The following is a 17,500-nucleotide window of genomic DNA, read 5'->3' as shown; positions in this document are numbered from 1 at the left end:
TGGGGTGAGGGGGCACTAGACCTTCTGTAACCACCCAGACAAGACTTATTTAGGACGATGAAAAGGGGGTTGTTGAGCTCCTACTCAATCTAAATAGAGACATCATTTTACACCATGATGCAAAGGACTGAACACTTAACCAAACGAGCGCCTGTACCTGTAAGCATTTGAGCACTAAACTCATTAAAACCAACCAGCGCTCTCCCACTTCCAGCTGATGTTATTGATGAGCACTGTGATTATACATGGAGCCCAAGTCCGATGAGACTGCATTGCTGCAGTGTATTCTGTAGTGAAGTGCAACCTCTGCTCTGAGATGCACTGCTTATGGTTTATGTTCTATTGTAATGAACTGAGCCTACAGTAGCTGGTTATGACTGTGCTCCTATGATGCCGTGCAATGTGTGTATGTGTGTAATGTCGATGTAATAACCATGCGGGTTGACAATGTTGTATGTCATGTCTGTTGTGTTTTTGTTTGCAGCTGGTTACAGTGTTCATAATTAGGGTTGATTGGTGTGTGTTTTAGATACAGCCTAAAGTAGATGTTTAGTGCTGAGGCATAAGGCCAAGTATGGCCCAGTATTGTGTGTTCGTGTGGTTTGGTGTGAAACCAATAAAAAACATTTTGAGACAACTGAGCAGTTTGTTACAATATGTGTTTATATTATGTGTGTTCAATAGGAGGTGCATGTCAAGCCATTTATGTGTTCAGTCTGCGTAGACTGGATTCAATTCTGCTGCTGGTAACACAAATAAATGGTAGTCTCCATTGCTAGCATCACAGAACGATGTTGCAGTGTTATTTACTGATGATAGCGGTTTATTTTTATTTTTCCCTTCACAGCAAAAACCCATTTCAAGGGAGTGGGAGGACCAAGAAAAATCAAATTAAAATCCTCATCTCATTATTTTTTTGTTATTTTCTTTCACTCTGAATCTTGTAATGAGACGTGGGGGAGAGACGGAATCATGCATTGTGTTTATGCAGACACACACGCGCAGACACACACACACACACACACACACACACACCACAGGAGAAGAATGGAAAAACATCTGTATCACACAGCCTACAATGAGCTTATACAGGACTGCAGCTTATACAGGAGTACAGCTTATACTGGAGTTTATCTACAGTGAGGTAGCGAGGTGGAGAGATCAGGCCTAGCCGCTGTGTGTGTGTGTGTGTGTGTGTGTGTGTGTGTGTGTGTGTGTGTGTGTGTGTGTGTGTGTGTGTGTGTGTGTGTGTGTGTGTGTGCGTGTGTGTGTGTGTGTGTGTGAAGATGAGAGAAAAGACCCTGCCTCAGCAGTCTACTAATCACAGGAAGGGAGAACCAGGACAAAGAGGACAAGAGACAGCACATTCATGCCTGTGGGCGCAGACCAATCACACACACACATACACACACACACACACACAGAGAAGAACAGACACCCTCACATATACACACATGGTACTCGAATGCTCACAAGGGTCGTACACAACATGTAGACTGACATCCCATCCAAACTCTTGCAAACACACAATCACACACAAGCATGTACACACACACACACACACACACACATACACACACACACACACGCATGCTGACGACTGGAGCTGATACAGCAGAAGTCCAGTGGAGGGTGGGGTGGGGTGCAGTGTAGTGCAGTCTCGGTCAAATGACATCAGTGAATCACACCAGTGACAAGTGTACACACACACACACACACACACACACACACACACACACACACACACACACACACACACAAACAGAAGCACAGCAGCCAGCAGCCAACAGCATTCTTACATGCCAAAATAACAACACACAACACAACACAACACAACACCACAATCTGACACAACTCCAATGGGAAAACAACTGTGTGTGTTATGGAGGGCCCAACCACAGAGCCGCCTTTTCATCATCGAGTCATAAAGGCTCTGTGACCAAAATGTCATCTTCCTCAAATTAGGCAATGTGTTGCTAATCTCTGGGTATTTATAGAGCAGGGAAGAGAAGGGTGTGTGTGTGCGCGTGTGTTTGTGTGTTTGTGTGTGTGTGTGTGTGCGCGTGTGTGCGTGAGAAAGAGAGAAAGAGAGAGAGAGAGAGAGACTGATGCAAATGTTGTGTGTTAATTTGATGCAGGCTGGTCCTGAATGTCAGCACAGAGGAACTGGAGTTACCAGAGGCCAGAGATTCTCTTCAATAACACTTCTTAAACCATGTTCTCTAGCACAAATAGTGTCTGAACTGATTATTTACATGAGTCAGGGTTGCAAGGGGGAAAAGGGTCTGGTCATTTTTTTTTTTAAAGGATCATACTGTGAGGGAGGTTTTTTTTTTTTAAAGTCCACATTTGTTACCCAAAACAACAACAGGAGCTCAAAAGTAAACAGTTCTTGGACTGAATTTGAACTGCATTCAAACAAGCCCAACACTTTTCTCCTCCCTGAAACTATTCAAAGCATAAGATTTGCATGAGCTGCAAAAAGAAAACAAAAAGTAAAGTGAGTCAAATGAAGAGTGAGAACTGAGAAGGCAAATGGCAAAAGAGACGGATACAAATCCCCACAACGGCCGAAGGCCAAACAAATCAATGAGTATTGTTTTAAAAAGATAAAATCACGACACCAGGGGGACTACTTCACCACCCCTTGGTCTCGCTGGACAATCCAGGAGTATCGCATTAACCGACGACACTGCAGGGGACGAAACGTCCGAAAATCCAAAAGCTCGAAGGCTCAAGGAGGTGGAACACCTCCTGTTGTCAGCCCATTGGTCAGGCACGGAGCCCGGCGTGTGGCGATTGTGTCTTATTCCGCCCGATTAGCGCTAATCTGAAGCGACCACACATTAGACTAAGAAGGTGCATCAAATAAAACTCTTAATTCAACGCCAGGACGCGTTAAGATGTTGATAATGAAAATAGTCCGCAGATAGAAATTAATTTGACACCTTTCAGCACTAATAGACTTCGAGATTTGTGAGGCACTTCTCTTTATAGCTTAAGAGCTCGACGGACTTGGCACTCGGTGGTGGTGAGATTGTTGTTATCCTTTCCTCTCTCCACACACACACACACACACACACACACACACACACACACACACACACACACACACACACACACACGCTATTAAAGCTACACTTAATAGACTAACCTTGCCCAAACCATACCATTAAATGAATACCTCAAAAACTAAGGACAAAACAAGATTGGGAGAGTATGTTGTTAGCAAATGGCGTCACCGTTGCACACAGTAGCAGCTACCCTATTACAGTAAAAGACAGAGTGAGGGTCCTAAAACAATTGAGGTAAATGAATGGCCCTGTTGCTTCCTGGTATGAGTCAATAGCTGAACCTCAATCTGCCTGAGTGGTGAGAGAGAGTGTGTGTGTGTGTGTGTGTGTGTGTGTGTGTGTGTGTGTGTGTGTGTGTGTGTGTGTGTGTGTGTGTGTGTGTGTGTGTGTGTTATAGAGAGAGAAAGACAGAGAGAAAGACAGAAAGTGATAGAGACAAAGAGAGAGAGAGAGAGAGAGAGAGAGAGAGAGTCCATTTTAAAGCCACATACTGAGCGAAATCCAACCCAGATGTGTGGTAACAGCAAATGCCTGCTGGACTGCACGGTGACTGATATAGTTTTGCACAACACTGTGTGTGGTAGGTGTCAGCCAAACCTGTATGACCAAGACCTCCAGATATGATTTGATTTGATTTTTCTAGAGGGGTGGATGGTGGTCTTTGGGGAGGGGGGGGGGGGGGGGGGGGGGCATGGGGGTCACACAGCAGGAGGTATTTAGCTGCCTGGTTTGGTGTGGTACTCTAAGCTCCTGGGCAGGGTAGGAGTGGAAGAGCTGAAGAGCTGTGTGGGTGGATACAGGGACAGCGGCAGACAAAACACTGTCAAATCAAATGAATAGGGAGATATGTGGAGAAACAGCAAGCACTGAGTGAAGGTTAGATACTCTGGAGACATGAGGGGGGGGGGGGGGGGGGGCACAGAAAGAGAGGGAGGGAAGAGAGAGAGAGATAAACAGAGAGAGAGAAAAAGAAGAAAGGGAGAGAGAAACATAGAAAGAGAGGGAGTTAAGAGAAATAGAACAGAGCATGTGAAACAGAGAGAGAGAGAGAGAGAGAGAGAGGGAGAAACAAAGAGAGGGAGAAAAAGAAAAAGAGAGAGAGAGACAGACAGACTTACACTATAAAGAAGAGACTGAAAGAGTGGAGGTTAGAGACTGAGGGGGTGATGGGAGAGACAAAGAAAGAGAGATAGAAAGAGAGAGAGGAGGGAAAGAGAGAGGGGAGGGAGAGAGAGAAAGAGAAAGGGAGAGAGAGGGGAGGGAGAGAGAGAAATAGAAAGGGAGAGTGAGACTGAACATGAAAAGACAGAAAAACAGACTCAAAGCAGGCTAGGCACAAATGGAAGCCAGCTGTTCCTTTGCATGATTGTCCCCAAAATATCATTTGCATCGAGGAGCGAAATCAAAACATGGCTCTGTGCGTTCGCTTGGCGGGAAGACCAGCGAGGGCGAGGAGGACCGGAGGGTGGGGGGGGGGGGCGTTGCGGCCATGAAAAGGACTTACTGGCCATTTCCCCGGGGATTTGCATTTGCTGATGAGCACCTATCGAATAATATTTCCATAAATGCCCATGTTGTCCATACACACACACACACACACACACACACACACAAGCACACACGCACACATAATCAAGCAGGTCCGCAGACACACACACACACACACACACACACACACACACACACACACACACACACACACAAAGCATACACAAACACAATCATGAAGATCCTACCAATACACACTCTTTCTCTCTGTCACACACACACTCAAACACAGAGGGTATCTGTTCTGTAAACACTTTCTCTCTCTCTCTCTCTCTCTCTCACACACACACACACACACACAAACACACACACAGGGCATCTGTGCTGTGAACACTCTCTGTAATAAGAGAAAAGAGTGGGGTGCTAGAATGTAAACGCTAGCTAATCCTGGCACTGATGCATATTCATGTGTTGCTTGTCTGTTCCTTTGCATTTTGTAAACCTGAATCACTCCAAAGTAATTCTGTGGCTTGAAAATGACGCCACAGGGAATAGAGATGTGGTTATGTGTGTGTGTGTGTGTGTGTGTGTGTGTGTGTGTGTGGTGTGTGTGTGTGTGTGTGTGTGTGTGTGTGTGTGTGTGTGTGTGCTGCCTTTGTGCCGTTGGAATCGGCAGAGTTGAGCACAGAGTCACTACACTGTGTGGTGAGTTAGAGGACAACCAACTGGCCTCCAGACAGAAGCTACTAACATCGCCACAGGACATTTGAAACAGAAAATGCAACAATAGAACAGTGTGTGTGTGTGTGCGTGTGTGTGTGTGTGTGTGTGTGTGTGTGTGTGTGTGAAATCTTTTACTATTTCAAACCTTCAACTATTCTGACCTACAGTACATATGTGTGTCCTCTATAGTGCGGTCCTCTAGATCTCACAGGGCTACCATACACAACACAAGTTACAGTGGTAATATTTAATTAATGATGAAAAACTATTAACTGATATTTTAGTAACAATTTACAAATATTAACAAAGGGTTAGGTAATGACTAGTTTGCTATATATTATGGCACCTTATTATAAAGTGTTACCGGACTGTTCTTTGGATCAGGCAGGTTCTGTGGTTTTCACTGGTCTAGGATCGGCTGCTCTGCGGAGCTCACTGCGTTAGGATTGGCTGTTCTCCTGATCTGTAGGGCTAAGATTGGCTGTTCTCTGGCTTTCACTGATCTACTATTGGCTGCTCTCTGGATCTCACAGATGCAGCGCCCTCCATGTTTATTGGCACCAAGAGTAAAAGTGTCACAATGAAAGCAATGAGGAACAAAATGAGAAAACAATCTTCAAAAAGAAATACATATTTCAAAGATCTTTATTTTTTCTTATCTTTACCAGAGGCACCAATAAACTTTTACTTTAACCTTTAACTCATCAGCAGAGAACAGCCGACACTAACACAGCCTAAACGGGGCCGAATCATGAAGGTCAGAAGGTCACCATGTGGTCATCATGTGTCACCCACTCTCTCCTCTCTGACATATCAGTAATCCGCCTTAACTCTGCTCAGTTGAGTACATCTCTCTCTGTCCTGTCTGTTTGTTTGTTTATTTATAGAACATGTTATTGTTTGCTCATAGAAAACATTACTGTTGCGTGACTGTACCTTACACAATGTCCTGCGGCTCAGCAGCTGATGGTCCCAAACCTGCGCATCACAGGACGGGACTGGACACTGGACACTCCTGAAACACAAGACACGTTAACATTAGACTGGATGGACAAATGGATGGGGAAAAATGATGGACAAAGGGATAACATGGTGACGCCGATCATAGGTGATCGAACTCATTAAAACAAATTATGAATCAGTATGGTAGTTCTGCTGTTTTCCTAATCGAGATGGAAACATACATGGGCCGAGATGCATGTCATCATTTTGCCTTCAAACATAGACCAATCAACCATAGAAGCAACATAAAATATATTACTTCAAGAACATGGCATATTCTTATAATCGGTGAATATAAGAATATGCAATGTGACTCAATATGAACACAACTGTGTGGTTGTGATTTGAATTTGTCGTCATTATAATTGCTGTTCTCTTCTTTTTTTTTTGTCGTTTCTTTTTCCGGTTGGGTGTGGGCAGCAAGGTAGCCACACGGCTATAAATTTTTCAGCGGTTGTCTGGTCTAGCGTCCATGCCGTGCGGTGATGGGCAGCTAATGTATGTATGAGGATCCATTTAGGACACACCAGCTTTTAATGCCTGATTTATACTCCCCGCAAAAAGGGTCCACTCCTCCTCCTCCTCTCCGAGACAAAGATTCCGATTTAAACCACATTAACACACCGCTGTAAATATCTCTCCCTCCATCGGCTAGCCTCCATTCTTTCTATTTGCATTTTGATGGCCACTTTCATGTTTACCTCTGCTCTTCGCTCTCTCCATCACTCTTACTCTCGGCCAATTCTCTCCCTCCCCCTCTCTCTCTCTCTCTCTCTCTCTCTCTCTCTCTCTCTCTCTCTCTCTCTCTCTCTCTCTCTCTCTCTCTTCTCATACCTAGTACTCTCGCTACTGGTCAAGGTATGTTGCATTTGGCTAGGATGGTCATCTGTATTCTCATGCTCACTCTGTTCTCTTGTTCTCTCTCTCTCTCTTTCTTTCCCTCTCTCTCTCTCTCTCTCTCTCTCTCTCCAACCTTTGTTGTCTAGATGCCTGTCTGCCCATCTCTCCATACCTCTGCTTCCTGTTTAAATGTCCCCGTTCACTTGTCGTGGTCAACCTTTCTCAGTACTCTCCATCTCTGTCACACAGTCTTGTCTCATTCTGCCCTCTGCTTGTAGCTGCCCTTGGCTTAGACTGCGCATCTCTTTTGATGCCTCTCTCTATGCACGTGTGTGTGTGTGTCAGGGCCTGCATAACATAAGCTTCTCTGTCTACCCTCCCCTCTCACACTCAAACACCCATGTGTGTATGCATCCATCTTCACTTTCAGCATAAATTCACTGAACCCTTTGTTCTTTCTCATTTTCTCTCTCATTTTTTTCTCTCTCTCTCTCTCTCTCTCTCTCTCTCTCTCTCTCTCTCTCTCTCTTCATGCAAGGGTACGAGCTCTCGGAGCTCTTCACTCAGTCCATCTATGTCGTGGTGGGTAATGTGCCTCCACTCTCCCAGATATTTCCTTCCTCTCATTCTATTCTCCTGGTCTCATTTCTTCATTTTCCATTTCCTGCTCTCCTTTTACCATTCTGAAAAGGGTGCTGACATGAAAAGGTTGAATTTAATTACAACGGAATTAATAGGACTGTTAAGGCAACTAAGTGGACCATTTCGCCATAATTAATTCTTCAGAACCGAGAATAATTAAAACACACACACACACACACACACACACACACACACACACACACACACACACACACACACACACGGTGTACTTCAAGCTGAAGTCCTTCGACAATGCGTCTGACAAAGCAGAAGTGTAGCACCCAATGTTTTCCCTCTCGTCGTGTCCATTTTAGACAACTGGTGCTTTGTCTCCTGTGCTGTGAAATTGATTCCCGCAAAAACACTCTTGATAAAAATCTTATCCACGTGTGCACACACACACACATACACACACACACACACACACACTTGAGAGTCTGCTATGTTTGAAGGCCAGTAGTCTGATAAGAATCTCAAGTTTCTGGAAAGTAATGAGATAGGGGATAATCTGCAATCAAATTATTAAGCAAATTCAAAGACAAATTGGATTAGACTCTCTCAGCCACCCAGTCTCCGTGTCTGTGTCTGTGTCTGTGTGTGTGTGTTTGTGTGTTTGTGTGTGTGTGTGTATGTGTGTGTCTTGAAGTGTTATCATCTAAACAAAGGGACACAAATGGCCTGCTTATTTGCAATTGCATTATCTCCCAATTATTGCAATCGCTTACACTATATGCGATTCACAAGTAATAGAGCTAAACCAGTCATATCACAAACCAATGAAAACAAACCCCATTATCCACATCAGAAATGGGTTTTAGTATTGTGGAAGACCAGAACAGGTATGTTACTGCATACACCAGCATGACTCAGGCCTTGTGACACAATGTCTGACTTGTTATCAGGGAGGAACAGAGATTTCACAAACACAAATCTTCACAAACACAAATCTTCCCAAACACGAAGCACAAAATGACCTCATTAACACAATATTTCTGTAAGGAGCAAAAATAACAAGTGCTTCATCCTCCACACCCTCAACGAGATGACATACGGTACTTTTTCATCACACAACATGATGAGCAAGCGCACCACAAAGTACAATCTCACTTACAGCCTCTATTAACCTGTGACTCTCAGAGAGAGAGAGAGGGAGAGGGAGAGAGAAGAGAGGAGAGAGAGAAGAGAGGAGAGAAGAGAGAAGAGAGAAGAGAGAAGAGAGAAGAGAGAAGAGAGAGAAGGAGAAAGGGAGGAGGGAGAGGAGAGAGAGAGAAGAGATAGAGAGAAGAGAGAAGAGAGAGGAGAAAGGGAGGAGGGAGAGGAGAGAGAGAGAAGAGAGGAGAGAGAGAGAAGAGAGAAGAGAGAAAGAGAGAAAGAGAAGAGAGAAAGAGATAGAGAGAAGAGAGAAGAGAGAAGAGAGAGAAGGAGAAAGGGAGGAGGGAGAGGAGAGAGAGAGAAGAGAGGAGAGAGAGAGAAGAGAGAAGAGAGAAAGAGAGAAAGAGAAGAGAGAAAGAGAGAAAGAGATAGAGAGAAGAGAGAAGAGAGAAGAGAGAGAAGGAGAAAGGGAGGAGGGAGAGGAGAGAGGGGGGAACATGGACATTGAAACAGTACTGTTTAGTGTCATTATCCGAGGTGTTTCAAGTGGGAACTGCCTCTGGGCGCTAGCAAGTTCACTGCACCAGAGCAGCAAATGACACCGCAGCCCCATGTGGAACTGGAGAAGACACTCCCGTCCCTTCTGCGACCCACCAGCATGAGCCAACTGCACCAGATCCTTCTGTTCGCTTTACTTCACTAGACAATGAGCTGGAGTCAGCGTATCCACTGAGTGTATGCCAGTCAGGGTCTCGCTGCCCACTAAGAGATTCACTCCTCTACTCCATCTCAATCTCCATCTTCTCCATATGGATTTTCTTCATCATGTCTTTATCTTGTTTTATGCTTTTTCATTTTCATTTTCTGTATTATTTGTATGTGTGTGTGTGTACATGTGTGTGTGTGTGTGTGTGTGTGTGTGTGTGTGTGTGTGTGTGTGTGTGTGTGTGTGTTTGGGGGGGTCCTGAAGCCATTACTGAAAGTAACACAGCCTGGAGCACTCATTCCATCCCTCCATCTTGTTACCCAGTCCTCAGTCCTTGTTACCCATCTCTCCATCCCTCTTTCCTACTCTTCTTTCCATCCTTCTCACTTTTTTTCATCCCTCTCTCTTTCTCCCCATCCCTCTCTCCACTTACGCCCATCTCTATCTCCATCCCCCTCTCAATCCATCTTTCCCTCCATCTCTACCCTTCTCTCTCTCCCTCTCTTTCCATCCCTCTCTCATTGCCTCCAACTCTCTCTCTATCTCCTTCTCCTTCTTGTTTGCTTGTGGCTGAAGCTCAGAGACGCATCATACCCGAGACACGTGCCAAGCAACTCCTGCTGCCAGAGTTCGGAGAGAGTACTCTCCCTCCCTCCCTCCCTCCCTCCCTCCCTCTCTCTCTCCCTCCCTCCCCCCCCACCGAAGATGATGATGCTTGGAGTGAACTCAACCCTCTGCTAAGCTCCATATTTCTCAGGGGGGGGGGGGCAGTCTCCCTCCCTATACTGGCTAGATGTGTCACATGGCATGCCAAACTGGAAACTGTAAAAAGCATGTGCTGCTATTCATATCTATAGTCAGCCATAGCCAATATGTTTATTTTTTCCTGTGTGTGTGTGTGTGTATGTTTTCTGCCTTGAGATTTAGGTTATTCCAAATTCCCCACCCGACATCATTCGGCCAAGGCTAAACATATGTCTTTACAAAACAAATCACTTAAAGGTCTTCTGAAAAAAAAAACTAAAATAAATTTTAAAAAAAATAAAAAAAATCACTCCTCTCCCCCCACTCAAAATAAAAAGAAACACAGAAAACAGACAGAGAGTCTCATATGAGTGTAAATTATTAACATGATTCTCCTCCCGCCACCCACAGAAGGGAAATAAGCCATTAGGCCTGGGGGGAGATATTGACGTAGCGTCTAATGTGAAGTGATGGACTGTGTTCCAGGGCAGTTGGGGGCTGTTGTGGGGGTAAGGGCTTGGTCAGCTGGTGAGGGTGAGTACACTATAGGGTGCCGTAGAGGGGAGAGGTGGTCTCGGGGCGAAGAGGGGTGGGGGGTCGTCACGCTGCTTGTCAAAGCAAACGCCCCACTGGAAAATGAAAATACGGCAAGAGCTGGAGTGGATGGAACCGTTATGAGTCACAAAGGCCTGCTGCCACGGCAACGCCCGACCCCCCCCCCCCAAGGCCCCAATCAAACCCCCTTCCACTACACCACCCCTCCCAGCTCCCCCAGCCAAATGGGTTTGATCTGACTACAACAGAGAACACTTCACACTGCTCTTCATCACTGATGGCCAAGCTGGAGGGTCCTATTCACATCCCCCATTCAGCTGAATGATCACCCTCGTCCACCATCCTGATTCTGTAAGGGTGTGAACACGGGCAGAATGGAGCACGGTGTGTGTGTGTGTGTGTGTGTGTGTGTGTGTGTGTGTGTGTGTGTGTGTGTGTGTGTGTGTGCGCGTGTGCAAATGTGTGTGTAAGTGAATCAGGAAACCTACCACCTTTGTAATCAATCAATTAGGCCCGTGAGGCCTGAAGGACCATCTTGTTATGAAACAATGCGTCCCAGAAGCCCCAAACAAAGCACATGCTCTCAGACAACTTCCTGAAAGCTGACCCAAAGGAATGTATGCGCATTTCATAAAAAAAGATGGAATTGCACTGGGAACACGGAATTGTACTGGGAAAATGGAATTGCACTGCGAACATGGAATTGCACTGGGAAAAATGTCCACACCTGGTGTGGCAATAGCCCAACATGCACAACCACAGGCCTAATCACAGGCATTCAACTCCCCAAGATATAAAATGTATTCCAACAATATGAAGGGGACAAATAGTCATGGCATTTCCAGCATGTTCACTATATAAACCTTGCGTATCGGTACATGAAACACTCATTGCCACACACACACACACACACACACACACACACTGACCCATCTCTGACCCCGTCCACCCCTTCATAATCACACTTAAGTCACAATACCAGGATGTAGGCGAGGAAACCAGAGCCGTTTCCAGCTATAACACCATTGGGTAGGGCAATTAACACAAATTACACCATCAACACCATCACTCTAGCATCATACCACAGAGAATTCATTTACAGTTACATATTAAATATCTTTGACGGTATATGACAGTGATTGCTTAATTATTTGATTATCAATGCAAAATTATACTCATGCCAGCTATGAGTGTGTGCATTTCAACAGCCAGGTGTGTGCATTTCAACAATCTATACAAAATATACATCAGTCACTGAGATTGCCACATCCAGGCTGACCAAACCAAGACCCCATCAAGTCCCATAATAGAACAAAAACACCACAAGACTACATTCCCAACACATCAAAGCCCAAAAACTCCCAGCAACTCAGAGTTACATGTTCTTCAATAATGCACACACACACACACACAGCATGAGGGACAGGCCATCAATAAACACCTAATACCATACAGAGATGACTTCAAATACATTCACAAACCTTGAAAAGGAAACCAGGAGGAAAAAATGTACGGCAACTTCAAAAGTTCTACCTTATTGGGTCTTGCTACATTATTTCTCATGCAGTTAATCATAGGCTCTATGAATTTGTTGGGCAGGTGATGAAACTCGATATCACTCGAAGCGCACAGGCATCGGAAAACCAGGCACTTTCATTTTTGATCTTGGAATTAATTAATGAACATAGACATGGAATAAAGAAATACCGGCAAAGAAACAAGGAAACAAAGAAATAAAAATGCAAATGCATAGCACTCCTGGTGACTATAGCTGGTCTGATGTTGAAAATGAAACATGATCAGAGGTAATATCAAGGATGTAAAAAGGCAACATGTTACACCCAACTGGTCTCATAAAAAAACAGTGCGGTCAGGGTTCAAAGTCAGACGCAGCATTTACTAGAGAGTGTGCTGGTAGAGGGTTGCTGACTGAACCAGGAGAGATTGTCATTAGATGTGCAAGCAAGACAAGAGGGTGTGTGTGTGTATGTGTGTGTGTGTGTGTGTGTGTGTGTGTGTGTGTGTGTGAGTGTGTGTGTGCCTGTGTCTCTGTGTGTGTGTCTGTGTGTGTGTGTGTGTGTGAAGGTGGGATGGGGACAGCAGCGGTGTATGATTTCCACAGGCTCTTCTGTGTGTGTGTGTGTGTGTGTGTGTGTGTGTGTGTGTGTGTGTGTGTGGTGGGATGGGGACAGAAGCGGTGTATGATTTCCACAGGCTCTTCTGTGTGTGTGTGTGTGTGTGGTGGGATGGGTGTGTGTGTGTGTGTGTGTGTGTGTGTGTGTGGTGGGATGGGTGTGTGTGTGTGTGTGTGTGTGTGTGTGTGTGTGTGTGTGTGTGTGTGTATGATTTCCACAGGCTCTTCTGTGTGTGTGTGTGTGTGTGTGTGTGTGTGTGTGTGTGTGTGTGTGGTGGGATGGGTGTATGATTTCCACAGGCTCTTCTCTGTGTGTGTGTGTGTGTGTGTGTGTGTGTGTGTGTGTGTGGTGGGATGTGTGTGTGTGTGTGTGGTGGGATGGGTGTGTGTGTGTGTGTGTGTGTGTGGTGGGATGAGTGTGTGTGTGTGTGTGTATGATTTCCACAGGCTCGTCCCGCTTCCGTGCTGTGGGTGTGGGTGAAATTAAATTCATGAGAGCTGATAACGGTGGCGCTATGCTGGAGGAGACTCGTCTCGTGGCCCTGCTGCTGCCCCTGCTCTCTCTCCTCAGCACCGACTCCAGCCCGCCGTGCACAGCACCGCACACAACCACACAGCGGGAAGATTAGGCCATTTAAATTCACAGCCAGACCTGAGGCTACTGCTTTATCTCTTCACTTACCCTCCCTCCCTCTCCTCTCTCTCTCTCTCTCTCTCTCTCTCTCTCTCTCTCTCTCTCTCTCTCTCTCTCTCGTTAAGTCTATCCCCTCCTCTCCTGCATTTTAACATAGTTCATATCGCTCATCTCTCTCTCTCTCTCTCTCTCTCTCTCTGCATTTTAAAAACGCTTCCCCTCTTTCTTATCTTTATCTCCATCCTGCTTCCTCTTTTGCCATTTTATCACTCGCCCTCAACATATTACGGTTCCTTCCTACATCTTCAACCATACAAAGACAAACACACACACACACACACTTTCTCTCTCTATCTCTTTCTCCCTTATTCTCCATCTCTCTCCCTCTCTCTCACTGATTCCCTCTTGTTTTTTTTCCATTTTCATTTCCTTTCCCTCTCTTTTTCCACAAGGAGGCTCAGCAGGCACGCACACACACACACACACACACACACACACACACACACACACACACACACACACACACACACACACACACACCCTCTATGTCCCTGTCCTAATTGGCCATATCAAATCAACTTGTAGGGCAGCGGGTGTTGCAGCACAACAGGATTTCTGCATGGATGAACGTCTCCATGGTTGCGTAGGATGGCCTTCCCATTCACAAGAGTGCCCTGTGAGGTGGGACCCAGACAAATGTAGAAAATCACGCAAGAGCACGTGAACGGTCATCATATGCACTTGGAACATAGTTGCATTAACCAGCAAACCTCCGGTTACAAGCCCGTTACGTAACATTCCATTGTAACGGTAATTGCATTGTTGCCCTCATCAAGCTCATGTCCAGCTCCACTCTATGTTCACGGAGAACTACCTCCGCAGACTGTTTGCAATTGTTCACCGAAAACTCAAGGCAAACAGAAAACTGTTTGCCAACGTTCGAAAACGTTTGCCTAAGTTTGCAAATTTGAACGCACCTCTGTTGTCACTTTAGCCTACTTTAAAGAAGGCATAACACGGAGCCTATGTCCTGAGACAAAGAGTACAGTTAGCATAACACTCACTCACATACACACTCACATACTTGGTCACACAACTCACACCATCCATGCTAAAGACAGTTTCACTTCAATGTGACTGATGCGGATGATCGATAGCATAGCTGAGTACTGGGTCCTGACACTAGTCCCTTGTGTGGCATACATCAGTTCACATTTCACTGCACAAGGGTGTGTGTGTGTGTGTGTGTGTGTGTGTTAATAAGAGAGAGTGAGTGTCTATAACTGTGTGACCATGACCATGTGCCTGTGAGTGTGAGTGTGAGTGTGATAGTGTGTGTGAGTGTGAGTGTGTGTGTGAGAATGAGAGAGAGTGAGTGTCTATAACTGTATGACCCTGACCATGTGCCTGTGAGTGTATGTGTGTGCGTGTGTGTGTGTGTGTGAATGAATGAGAGAGAGTAAGTGTCTATAACTGTGTGACCCTGACCATGTGCGTGTGCGTGTGCGCTTTGAGCAAGTGTTGTGTGTGTACCCTGCTATTTCACCACGTGCCATGCGTGCACATATCTTTTTTTCTCTCCAACACAAGCCCCCCCCCCCACTCACACACCCACACACACATTAAGAAAGTCTCATCTCCTCAGAGTGCATGTGTCAGAGCGACCTCAAATCATCCCCACAATTTTCCTCTCTATTGGGGCTGAAGAGGTGGCCGTGGGGGGGAGTTTACCTAGCGGCGGGAATATCGTTATCATAATGGCTGCCGCCGTCTCGCCATCGCTAAAACGCCTCCGTAGTCTCCTAGGCAACCTTGCCGACCTTAATAAAAGTCAATGGAGAGGAAAAATGTGTATTGAACATGGTCAAGGGGATGCAACATGCATGCACAAGGTGGACTTGGAAAAATGTGTATTGAAACCATAAACAGCGAGACTAACGGCTGTTTTCAGGCACAGTGCCTTAGCATGTTAAACCCTGAGGTTTTGGCGCTGATGGAGACAGGCGCTGATTTGAAGCGGAGCAGGCAGTCCCTCTTCCGGCCTGCGCTGTTCTCTGGCCTCTCTCACTTGAGGGAATCCCTGCTGCCGAGGCCGGTCCCCGGGGATGCAACATGCATGCACAAGGTGGACTTGCACACAATTTCATGGGGATTCATTGCCGAAGGTTTTATTCATTTGCTTAATCTAAAATATTTTTTCAAAGTCAAAGTCTGCTTTATTGTCAATTTCTTCACATGTCAAGACATACAAAGAGATCGAAATTGCGTTTCCTACTATCCCACGGTGGAGACAAGACATATTTTACCAATTAGGTCCACAGACAAACATAACATTCAAGTAAACAATATAAAAAGTAAAAATAAGAAGGCACATACAATGAAGAAATAAGAGCAGCAAAATATGCTTTTAAACAGTGAGGAACATACTTGGGTGACTGTAAAAGTAGAATATGCCAGTGGACAAAAGACAGATCTTTATGTTCTTCAACAGGTTTTTAAAGAACATTTACCATCCTTATTCCATATGGTCCTTTTGTCAGTGTAGATCAATGTCTGATACATAAAACATATACATACATAAAACATAGAACCTATACACATGGATGTTTTTTTTCCCTCTAATGTTTATGCATGGTGAGCATGCTTAAATAAAAAAGCAAATTGTATATATGTGTGTGTGTGTGTGTCACATTTTTACACCACCTTATGAACTCAATATAAAAGAAAACAAATGCACAGCATGAACCCCCTCAACCTCAATGACCATGAAGCATGCATTCACACACACACACACACACACACACACGCACACACACACACTGTTGTCATTCTATAGTCTCTCACTGAGCGCTTAGTTACTGGGTGAGACCCTTAGTGTGTCCGGCCTGCTAGTTGTTAATAACAGAACCGTGACTAATTGGACTAGCGGAGAGTGGAGACCAAATTACACGTTTGGGTTTCCAGGAACCTATCGCAACCACCCACGCCTCACACACACACACAAACACATTATGGAACCTGACCCCCATTTGAGGAGGGCAACCCCAGCAAGGAGGGTGACCTTGACATAGGAGCAGGGCCAAGATGTGGTTCCAATAAGGCTCCCATCCCTGTGTGTGTGTGTGTATTTCTGTGTGTGTGGGTGTGTGTGTCCGAATGAGTGGGGAGAGAGTGAAAGGTGGTTTCTGGTGTGTGTCAGGAGTGACAGTAGCTTGGACAAAGTTTGACAGGTGTGTGTATGTATATGCAAGAAAATGTGTATATGTGTGTGTGTTTGGAGTTAAAGGGCTTCGGCCAAACAAAGCCCCCTATTCATGGACAGAGAGTAAGGTGAAGGTAGCTCTGAACATAAGTATGAAACACACACACACACACACACACACACACACACACACACACACTTATTCCCCGCTCTCACGCAAGCCTGCGCTGTATTCTAATGTTAGATGTCCCCTTGCACAGGAACAGAAGTCCACATCAATCCCATGCCCCTAATGGGCAACCTGACCCTTCCATTACCACGGCGACCGTCGGCAAGGCAAACACAGGAAGCCTCTGTAATAGCCGCGCGGATACTTTCACATGGAAACACTCAGAAATGACATAAATCCCGAGGTCACGTCCCTCATAAGGTTTTTCTCCGTGAGTAACGAGGCTGGACCAAGAGGTCTGGGGAACCAATAGAGCCTTAATCTAGCCAGGGCAAATATGAATGGACGCCGTTCTAACACTTTCGCTAGAATTACAACAGGAGCGATGGGAGATTTTTCTTTTGTAACGTCGGAGGGAATGGGAACATTACTGCCTGCAAGAGGCTGACCCTCTATGACCCACTGGCATAAATATTCAGGTCCACAAGGCGAGAC

General features: G+C 45.5%; 1 long non-coding RNA gene across 1 annotated transcript in view; it reads right to left on the bottom strand.

The window, feature by feature from the left end:
• Positions 1–17,500, bottom strand: part of LOC121690088 — a 53,307-nt gene that overhangs the window by 9,077 nt on the left and 26,730 nt on the right. The window contains exon 2 of the long non-coding RNA XR_006024990.1: positions 6,222–6,300. This is a non-coding gene — a long non-coding RNA (uncharacterized LOC121690088). The remainder of the gene's footprint in view (positions 1–6,221; positions 6,301–17,500) is intronic.

This window comes from Alosa sapidissima, chromosome 18, assembly GCF_018492685.1.
Source record: "Alosa sapidissima isolate fAloSap1 chromosome 18, fAloSap1.pri, whole genome shotgun sequence".
NCBI lineage: Eukaryota > Metazoa > Chordata > Actinopteri > Clupeiformes > Clupeidae > Alosa > Alosa sapidissima.
The sequence above is the reverse complement of the archived record's forward strand: the minus strand, read 5'-3'. Positions and strand labels throughout refer to the sequence as shown.